General features: G+C 39.4%; 1 non-coding gene across 1 annotated transcript; it reads right to left on the bottom strand.

Annotated features, from left to right (window-relative positions):
• Nucleotides 1-9,870: 9,870 nt before the first annotated feature.
• On the bottom strand, nt 9,871-9,977 carry LOC113457775. The gene has a single exon (XR_003378272.1). It is a non-coding gene; the product is annotated as a U6 spliceosomal RNA (small nuclear RNA).
• Nucleotides 9,978-10,188: the final 211 nt, after the last annotated feature.

The following is a 10,188-nucleotide window of genomic DNA, read 5'->3' as shown; positions in this document are numbered from 1 at the left end:
GGACAATGAGGGCTGCTGAGAAGCCAAGGACAATGGCACTGGGTTTTGATCCTACTTCATGTTCTGGCTTTGTGGGAGTCTAGCCAGTTTGGATGTTTACCTTCCTAGACCAGGATGGAGGGGGGAGGACTTTGAACTTTCCACAGGGCAGGGAACCCTGACTGCTTTTCAGACTGGAGAGGGAGGGGGAGAGAAGTGGGGGGCTGGGAGGAGGCGGAAAATCTTTTTTCAATAAAAAATAAATAAATAAATAAAAAAGATGATAGGTAACAAATTAGAGATAACTTGCTGGTTGATGTCCCCAACCAGAAGCCGCACAACTTGATAGCCTGGGAGCATCCTGTAGAACAGACTGAACTAACCTGCTTGCCACTATCACCAATGACCAGGATGTTAGGAGGAGGATGCCAGTGGTGGCAATTATTATTAAGATTACAGGAGCTCAGAAGTTAGAGCATAGTTAGCCATCATTTTCACAAACGTACAGAATTTACAGCTTCTACAAATGTTGTCTGGGTCTTACTGGATATTTACAATTTTGTTCTGTCTACAGTCCTCTCGGAAGAACCATTCCCATAATTTATAAGGCCTATTATTTCAGGTTTATCTTGATCTGGCATAAAAGCCGTGCCAAATAAGCACATAAAATTTGACTAAAATGCTGTTTACAAGTACGTATGAAGTCATAGCTTCCTAACTGAAATCATTAAATGTCTTCTTTGGGTGCTTTCCTCTGCCAGCCAGGTCCCTGTATGCTGGCATCTCCTTCTCACAGTCATGTGCTGATTCTTGATGAGATTGCATGAAAGTCAGTGAGGGGCCAGATACAGCCCATATTTTCCAGTACCGTAGCAAATATTCAGATATAAAATCAGGATAGATTTTCCAAAGAAGTAGAATAGAAAATGCTAAAGAATGAATATTTGGTTCTTCTTTAAAAAGACTTGGGTTTTTGTCAACCTACTTCCCAACCCATTTGAAAGCTTCTCCACTCCTCTCTGCCCTCCTCCTTTGAGTTTCCTTCTCCTCCTTTTTTCCATTTCCTATTGTAATAAGCTCGCATTTTCTCTCTATGAAACCATATTTTTTTAAGTCAACATCCCATCAAGTGAGTGATTTCTTTCTTTGCTTTGTGTATAGTAACCATGTGGTCTCTTTCAAGTGATGGAGAACCCACATTGGCCTACACAAAAGGCATTAATCCAAATGGCGACGGACACCACTCCAGCCTTCTCTTGATTTCTGGGTCCTATATCCTTAGTGCTAGTGTTTCTTTCATTTGTGTGTGCATTTAGGGATGACCAGAATTTCATTTTATTCTTCTCTCATATAATGCAATAGACCACGGTTTTCCTCCCTCCATTCCTCTCTGTTCCCTCCCCGCAACACTTCTACCCAGATCCAGGTATCCCAGAAGTTAGAAACTGCCCACATTTCAGAACCAAGTGCTCTCCCCAGCCTTCTTTGAGCTGAGTGCAGGAAACTACATCCTCATCAGCCACCAAATGCAACATGAACACCCTTTATGAGGTCCCTGCTATCATGTCCCATTTTTCTGTCTCTCTGTCTGCCTCTTACTTTTGGACAGGGTGAGGCAACCCAGTAGGAGAAAAAGGATCCTAAGATCAGGAACGAGTAAGAGACATCCTCACTTTCACTGTTAGGAGTCCTCCCACAAACAACAAGCTAATAACTGTAACATATATGCAGAGGACCTAACTCAGATCCGTGCAGGCTTTGCCACTGCTGCTTCAGTCTCTATGAGCCCTGCTTACTTCGTTCCCCAGGCTGTGCCCTTCTGGTATTCTCAACCCCTCAGGTTCCTAAAATTCCTTTTCTTCCTCTACCCCAGGATTCCCTGAGGGGAGGGACCCTAATGGAGACCTCTGATTTGTGCTTTCCCTCTGTCTAATGCTTATCTGTGGGATTGGTTTTTTTAATGAGCACAAATAGGGACTATTTTACACGATGCCTAAAATTGAATTTCTTTTAGCAGAATTTTATCTTTGCTATAGATTTTGCTGATACCTAATGCCTTGGAGTCTGATCTGTACAACATGCAAGCTGCAGATAACAGCTGGCCTGATTTGGATCTCTTGACAAATCTTCCTTCATGGTGACTTTGCTCATTCCCACCAGGGACACGACAAACAGCTTCTGTTATTACTACTTGAGAATTCACCAATATAAATTGTAAAAGATCACTGAAAGAGTCAAGACTCTCCTTCCCACAGTATTATACAGCGGCAGTTTCATGGAGACCCAGAATTTAGAAACAAAAGACGTAGTATTTGCTTGCCTCTACCATAGTCAGAGTACACTAGCTGTTCAACATCCTATGAGTCTTTCCTATTTTAACTGCTGTGTGAGCAAAATTTTTCCCACAATTACTGGAGAACTAAACAGTTTTGTGTGGTATGAACTTATACAAAGGGGAGTAATCCAAATGAAGACTGACACCACCCCAGGCTTCTCTTCATTTTTTGTTCATATATTCTTTTTATTTCTATTTTATTTTACATTCTAACCACAGTTCCTTCCATCTCTCCTTGCCTCCTCTGCAGCCCCCCCCACCCCGCCCCATCCACTTCTCAGAATGGGTAAGGCCTAGCATTGGGAATCAACAAAGCCTGGCACAGAAAGCTGAGGCTAAGAACAAACCTACACAACTGTGTCCCACATGCACAGGGCCTAGTTTGGTACCATGGAGGCTCCACAACTATCAGTTTTAGAGTTCATGAGTTCCCACGAGCATGGTTAAGCGGTCTCTGTAGATTTCCCCATCATGATCCTCTTATATTTTCCCTCCTCCCTCTCTTTGAATGGATTCCCAGGACTCTGTCTGGTGCTGAGTTGTGGGTCTCTGAATCTGGTTCTGTGAGCTACTCGATGAAGGTTCTATGATGACACTTGGGGTATTCACCAGTCTGATTCTAGGGGAAGGCCAGGTCAGACACCGTCTCCACTATTGATAGGAATATTAGCTGGGTCACCCTTGTTGAGTCCTAGGAGTTTCTCTAGCACCAGGTTTTACCCTCCTGCGTAATGAATCCATATGTCAGTGGCCTCCTTCATTGCTCTTGTACTCTGTCCCTCCCCCAGCTCAAACATCCCATTCACTCATGTCCTTGTCCATCACTTCTTCCCCTCAACTCTTCCCTTTCACCCCTAGTTTATCCGGGAGATCTCATGTAAATCTCTTTCCCAGGACAATCCATGCATCCCTCCAGGATCCCCCTTGTTCCATAGCTTCTCTGGAGCTATGAATTGTTGTCTGATAATCCTTTGATTTATATCTAGTATTCACATATGAGTGTGCACATACCGTGTTTATCTTTCTGAGTCTGAGTTACCTCACTCAGTATGATTTTCTTTCTAGTTCCATCCATTTGTCTGCAGATTTCATGACGCCATTGTTTTATACAGCTGAGTAATACTCCATGTGTAAATGTGTCACATTTCCTTTATCAATTCTTCAGTTGAGGGGAACATTTAGATGCACTTGGTGTGTAGTTTTCAGAGAGTAAATTTGATTAACTGTGTGGCTTTCTCCATATCTTTTATGGATATTTCTATAACTGGAGGCAATAAATGTCAAGTAAAATTTTGGACAGTGTTGGATTAGTAGGTTAAATAGCTTCTCACAGTAAATTAAACACCCTAAGATTTGCTTTCTTGATAAACCTTGGAGATGGTTCTTTCTGTTCTTTCACAAACTGGAATACACTTTCTGTCCTGCAGGTGGCAATGTTAACCAACAGAGTGACCTCCATGTGTCATACTCAGTACTTGGGGCCAATACAAACTTAATGGGAGAATTCAGACAATGAAATGAAGTAGATATATTGGTGACTTCCTTTGTCCAGGAGAAAAACTGTATTTGCAGGGTTTTTTTTTTTTGTTTTGGTTTTTTGAGACAAGGTTTTTTCTTTAGTTTTGGAGCCCGTCTTGGAACTAGTGCTTGTAGACCAGGCTGGCTTCACACTAACAGCAATCCACCTGCCTCTGCCTCTTGAGTGCTAGGACAAAGGCGTGCACCACCACCACCTGGCTTGCAGTAAATTTTATGAATGAAAAATATTTGGGTTTCTAACAAAATCTTTTGGGGTTTTGTGTGTTTTTATCCAGTCTTAGAGCTGTCTTTATAGCAAGCTCTTGATTTCCTACATGTTAAAGAGAGCATATTTGTTGATATGAAGAGGCATGTTCCATTCAGTTGGATCAATATTGTTTAGTGAGTGCAATTTTTAGGGAAAGCAGAAAACTCAGACATTGACAAAGCGATGCACAAGCACAACTAACTACTCATCATCTGAAATTTTCTCCAGTGATATAAATTTTAAAAAATGGTTTTATCAATGGTTAATTTACATTGCATAAAAGCCATACACTTAAATCGATGTATAATTTTTAACAAAATAATTATGTCATTTAATTCATATCAGGTGAGACAAAATGCAGAATTGATTTCATAAACATCTCCTGCTTTTTTTTATTGTGAAGAAAGTGATAGATAGATGGGGAGAATATTAGAAGCTGCCCTTGTTTTAAATAACAAGTTTTAGGAGCTGAGAGACATGTTTGCTTTAGAGATTTTTTGTGTGTGTGTTCTCTTTAGAAGGAGCACAGTCCATTCTACATGCATTTCAACAGGCTCAGCACGCTCTACTGTCTCTGGCTTGTTTTAGAATGCTCTCAATTTGCTCTAAGACAGCAGAGTTTCAGATTGCAGAAAAAAAATACCAAGAACAATTCCCTATAAAGTTGTGCTGTTTGTATTTTATAAGAGAAATAGAAAGGAATTTGGTAGTTTGGGGGGGGTTGTAAACTAGGAACAAACTAAAAGTAAAAGCATTATTTTAGTGACAGATCCAGATTGATAAAATAGTACCTTTCTAAAACAAGAATTCATAGAGAGAACTTACGCTAAAGGAGTCGTTTGTTTGAGTTCCTGGTGATAACATGAGCAAACCATGCTATGTATTTTTGTGCTATTCTTGACTCCACTTTGGGAGTTGTTATGATCTTTCTAAAAACTCTGAAAAAGAGATTCAAGAGGTCCTTTTAAAGGACTCAGTGTCTTAGGAATTTATTGCATGACTACTGTGACCGTTATAAAGGGAAACATTTAGCTGGTTTAGAGGTTTAGTCCATTGTCATCATGGTGGGAAGCATGGCAGCATCCAGGCAGACATGATGTTGGAGATGTAGCTCAGAGTTCTACATCCAGATCTGCAGGCAGCAGGAGCAGATCACCACACTTGAAGTAGTTTGAATGTCTGTGACCTCATGGCCTGACCCCTAGTGACACACCTCCTTCAACAAAGCCATAGCTCCTAATAATTCAACTCCCTACGGGCTGTTTTGGGCCATCTTTATTCAAACCACCACACTTAGATTCTAACAGTTTCAATCTTGTAGAGGAAGAACCAGGCCATTGAGCTAGTAGTCTGCATCATACCTGCTAGCTTTTAAAACATATTTCTGAGCTTCGCAATCTACCTCTCAGCACAGATTTAATAATTTTTACTGATTTAGTAATACTTAGCATTTTTTCATTCATAAAATGAATGCCTTGTTTTTATTCGTTTTAATTACCAGAAAATACTGCATTTTAGAAGAGTGAAATAAAGTACATTTCCCCGAAGTAACCATTGTTCATTACTTAACTGTATTCATAGCAGCATTGTTTGTAGAAGCTGGAACCTGGAAATAACCTAGATGCCCCTCCACTGGAGAACGGTTAAAGAAATTTTTGTACATTTACACTATGAAGTACTACTCAGTCATACACAAAAAGCACATCTTGAAATTTACATGCAACTGGATGGAACTAGAAAACAAAAATCCTGAGTGAGGTAACTCAGACCCAGATAAATAAGCATGGTATGTACTCACTCATAAGTGCATATTAGCTATAAAGCAAAGGATAACCAGCCATGAGCTCAGAGAAGCTAGGTGACAAGGAGAACCCTAAGTAAGACATACATGGTTCCCTGTGTTAAGCAGAAACAGACAAGACTTCCTGAGTACATTAGGAAGGACGGAGGACGGAGGGTGGAAAGCGAGGGGGAGAGGAGAAGGGAAGGGTGGAGGAGAACATGAAGGAATGGGATGTTCAAGAAAAGGAAAGAAAAGTGAGGGAGAGAAAGGGAAGTGATGTCTTGATTGAGGGAGCCATTAAAGGGCTATCAAGAAACATAGCATTAGGGAAATTCCCTGGGATCCTCAAGGATGACCCTAAGGGAGATTCTTTTTCAGCCTGTAACAAAACACATCAATTGCTAAGTTTTAGTCAAGACCATAGGAAATAGTGAGGAACCAAGTGAGCACATTCAGGAGGCAGCGGCTTGACTTGATGGGGGTCTCACACTCTTTGAATATGCTCCCTTTACAACCCCATTCCTGGGTTGCTTTCACCACTGAAAAGTTAATTAAGCCCTCGAGCTCTGGACATCAGCTGCGAAGCTTACGCGTTTTTTTCCCCCGTTGTTGTCTGTAAGAATTCTCACAGTTTCCTTTTTCAGCATTGTTTTCGTTCCTAATAAAATAGGCCATTTTTTGATGTTCCTCAATTAGGCAAAAACAAAGATCCTCGTCTAGCTTGACGTTAGATCAATTGAAATGTTTTGGTTGCTGAGATCTAGGCATGAGTTGCCTCCTTTTACACAGTGGTGGAGGTAGAGCTGACCATCCTAACCTACGTGGGCAGGACACTTGCAGACGTGTGATCCTTACAGACGTGATTAGTGGAGCTGAATGCCTTTTGCAAGGACACGTTTTAAATCATCAATGAAGTAATGCTTCCTTGGGATGAAACTTACTCACAAGGAAGATGTCACAGCTGCAGGTCATTCTCGCTCTGGAGGAGGGGAAGAAACTCAGGTAAAGTATACACGTTTACAATTAAGAGACACTGATCAAGCGAGCAGGATGCCCACTGATTTCTGCATGATTTCTGCATGATGTCCTCCCTTTCTCTACCTACCCGTCTGTTCCATGCCCACCACCTGACTTCCAGTCCATTATTTCCTTTTCACCTACCCTCCCCCTTAATGACAATTCAAAGAACCATTTTTTGCTCTCCTTTCTTCTCATCTGCATAGGCTTCTTCTCAAAGAAATCAAATATTTCAATACTGATACTTTCTTGAGGTTTAAATATATACTTTATTCCAAAATTTCCAGTTTTATTTTTTAAATTTCTGACTAAAAATCTCCGAATGAACTTCAATTCATCATCTCTTTTGTGTTTTCTGTCAGCTTTTAGTTTTTCCCCTCCTTTCACACTGTCCTCTCTATCAGAGCTCCCTTTATAACAAACCGTACATTTGCCACTGGAGCTTTTTCGCTACCCGATTTCTCCTACCTAAACTTTGCACCTCTGTTAGGCTCACACTCAGCTGCCTTCTTTCTCATTACTATGCAGTTTTCCATGCCATCTAAGGAAATGATGTCACACTCCCTCAGGCTTCAGTCTCAGGATACAAATCACCTATGTACCACATCCCTTTACTTCTACAATACCTGCAGGAATTTATGGAAGTTAGTTTGACTTATGCTAAGGTGTATGCTATGACTTATGCTATTTCCCTAACACTAATTTCTTTCTCATGTCTTTATCTCTGACAGTATTTTTAAAGATGCAACAAGGTAACAGTAACATCTCCTTGGTATCTTCAGTCCAGAAGACCTTAGTTACCAACTAAAGATCTTTGTTTGCTAATCAAAACACCCATCACAAAACCCCTGTTTAGAACAAGTTAGATTATTTTATAGTAATTACTTCATGGGTGTAGGTCTTGTTTCTCCTAGGTGCTGGGTCCACTAAGAATAGAGACTGATGGAATTTGACTGGAATATCACTAACATATACCATACGGTTTCAGGTGTAAACACAGGTCAATTGACGAAGAGGGTTTGCATCCTGCTGCAGGGTAACAATAACATAACAAAACTCTTAGTCATTCTATATTACACTTTCCTTGTCCTTTTTTATTTAAGACAAGAATTCTGTGAAGAAGCAGAGCTGTAGGAGGATGTGTCGGAGATGCGGCTTTGACATTACACGATGATTCATTGAAGAATTAAGTACACTAAGCAAAAACAATCTGTTAGAACATTAATCAAAATGCCAGTTGTATGTGTCTTTTATTTTACACCCATATATAAAGGACTGGCATGAAGAACAAAGGCAAACTTTTGCCTTTAAGTGCGAGCTTAGATGATCAAAACACAGCCACTAATACGTCATTAATGGGGGACAGATCTTTGTAGAATGAAAGCTGCAGTGACGGTGTCCTAGACTGCAGTTCCCCACAGACTTTCCTCCAAAGCTCTTTGGCAGCTTGTCACCAACAAGGACAAAAAGAAAATTTGTAAAATTGTTCCTTGATAAAACCTATAAGAAGCAACTATCCGTGTAATAGTATTCCCACTCATCTTTGATGCACCATACAGAGACAGTGTGATGAATTTTATTTTGTGCCACTGTTTTAAAACACAGACGCCCTAGAAAAGGATTAGATCAGATATTACATTCGCCTCCCTGAGATTTATTGTGACTATTTAACTTGTTGGTTTCAGGTTTGTTTGTGCACAAGAAAAGCACATTGAGTACTGTCTAACTGTATATTATTTAAAAACTACTTTAATATATCTTAGTAAATTGAGATGTGATATAGAATCAGTTTTAATTTTATAAATATCAATTTTCCTCCAAAGGTTCACATAACAATTATCTAGGGAATTTGTGAAAAATAATAGTAACTATCTTACCCACCATCATGATATTAGATTCTCTCTGAGTTTTTGGCATCTACACTAAAACAAAACAAGTATGTCCATCACTGATGAGACTCAATAATGAAAAGTTACATCAAATTAAAATTAAGTCAATGACACTGCTTTATTCACTTTTAAAAAAATGATGTCTTCAATAGAATAGGGCAGATTTATTTGGCTGAATCATTGACACATTACTAGTTGGGTTGATGATAAAGAGGGAGTGACCTCACTAGATCTCCTGGCTTTGACAGTCTCTTATTACCTGCTTTGTGATGCTTCGGTATTGAAATAGGACCTTAAAGCATTTAACACTTTTAGGGCACTGACCATCTATTTAACCCGAAAGTTTTACAGCCTTATCAATACCTAGTATCAGGAAACAGTTAAATAGCTCTGGCAGACAATTATCAAGGACCGAATCAATGCCATCAGTGGCCAGGGGAAAATGCTTGCATAACTTTAGGCGAGTTATGTAATTTACCCCTCATTCTCAGCTTGGCAAATGGGAATAGCAGGGCACTCTCCAGGGAATGCTGATATTTAAAAATCATTTTGTCTAGCAACATTCTGGGAGCAGAATGCCAATTTAAAAGAATGCAATGAAGAGGCATGAAAAAACCTACCTCTCATGATTTTTATCAATCCTTTTGTGTTTTTAATGAATAAATAAAAATGTAAGTATGTTCTTGGAAAGGCTGCAAATCATGTCTATTAAAGCCAACACTGGCAAAGGGTTCTGACTTAAATACCTATTTATTGGTAGTAAACATGAGGAAAAATTAACTTTTTAGAATTGAGTTGAATTTATATTTTTAGTCATAAGTGGTTGTGAAGTATCTTCCCAAGCGAGCTCTGCTTTATGTCTTACATAGTTTATGTAACTTCTATAGAAGGGATATGTTTCTTTGATTTAAGTTATATTTGCTACTACTCATCTCAGAAAAATCTTCATAAATGTAAAAGGTGCTTTCTTAAAATTACATAATTTCATTTCAAAATAAGATTTAGTGCATCCTTTCATAGTCAGAAACATAAAGAAAATCCCTCCCCCCAAATCTGGATCTACATCCTGTTCATTTTTTTTTTAAATATGGAACGCTTCACTAATTTGCGTGTCATCCTTGCTCAAGGGTCACACTAATCTTCCCCATATCATTCCAATTTTAGTATATGTGCTGCCGAAGTGAGCACCATCCTGTTCATTTTTTACTATTAGAAAGTAGATATCTTATTATAACATCAGTCATGATCTTGAACTATAGCTCCGCTTTTCAGTGGTTTAAGTTACTTACACGGTTTTATAAAACTAGTATGTTTCTTTAGTCTGTGAAAACTATCTCGATGAGAAGGTCGAAGCATCACTAGCACAAGAATCCATGCTGCAACTTTCTCTTGCTTGTCA

This window comes from Microtus ochrogaster, linkage group LG5 (assembly GCF_000317375.1).
Source record: "Microtus ochrogaster isolate Prairie Vole_2 linkage group LG5, MicOch1.0, whole genome shotgun sequence".
Taxonomy (NCBI): Eukaryota; Metazoa; Chordata; class Mammalia; order Rodentia; family Cricetidae; genus Microtus; species Microtus ochrogaster.
Note: the sequence above shows the minus strand (reverse complement) of the source record. Positions and strands in the feature narration are given on the sequence as shown.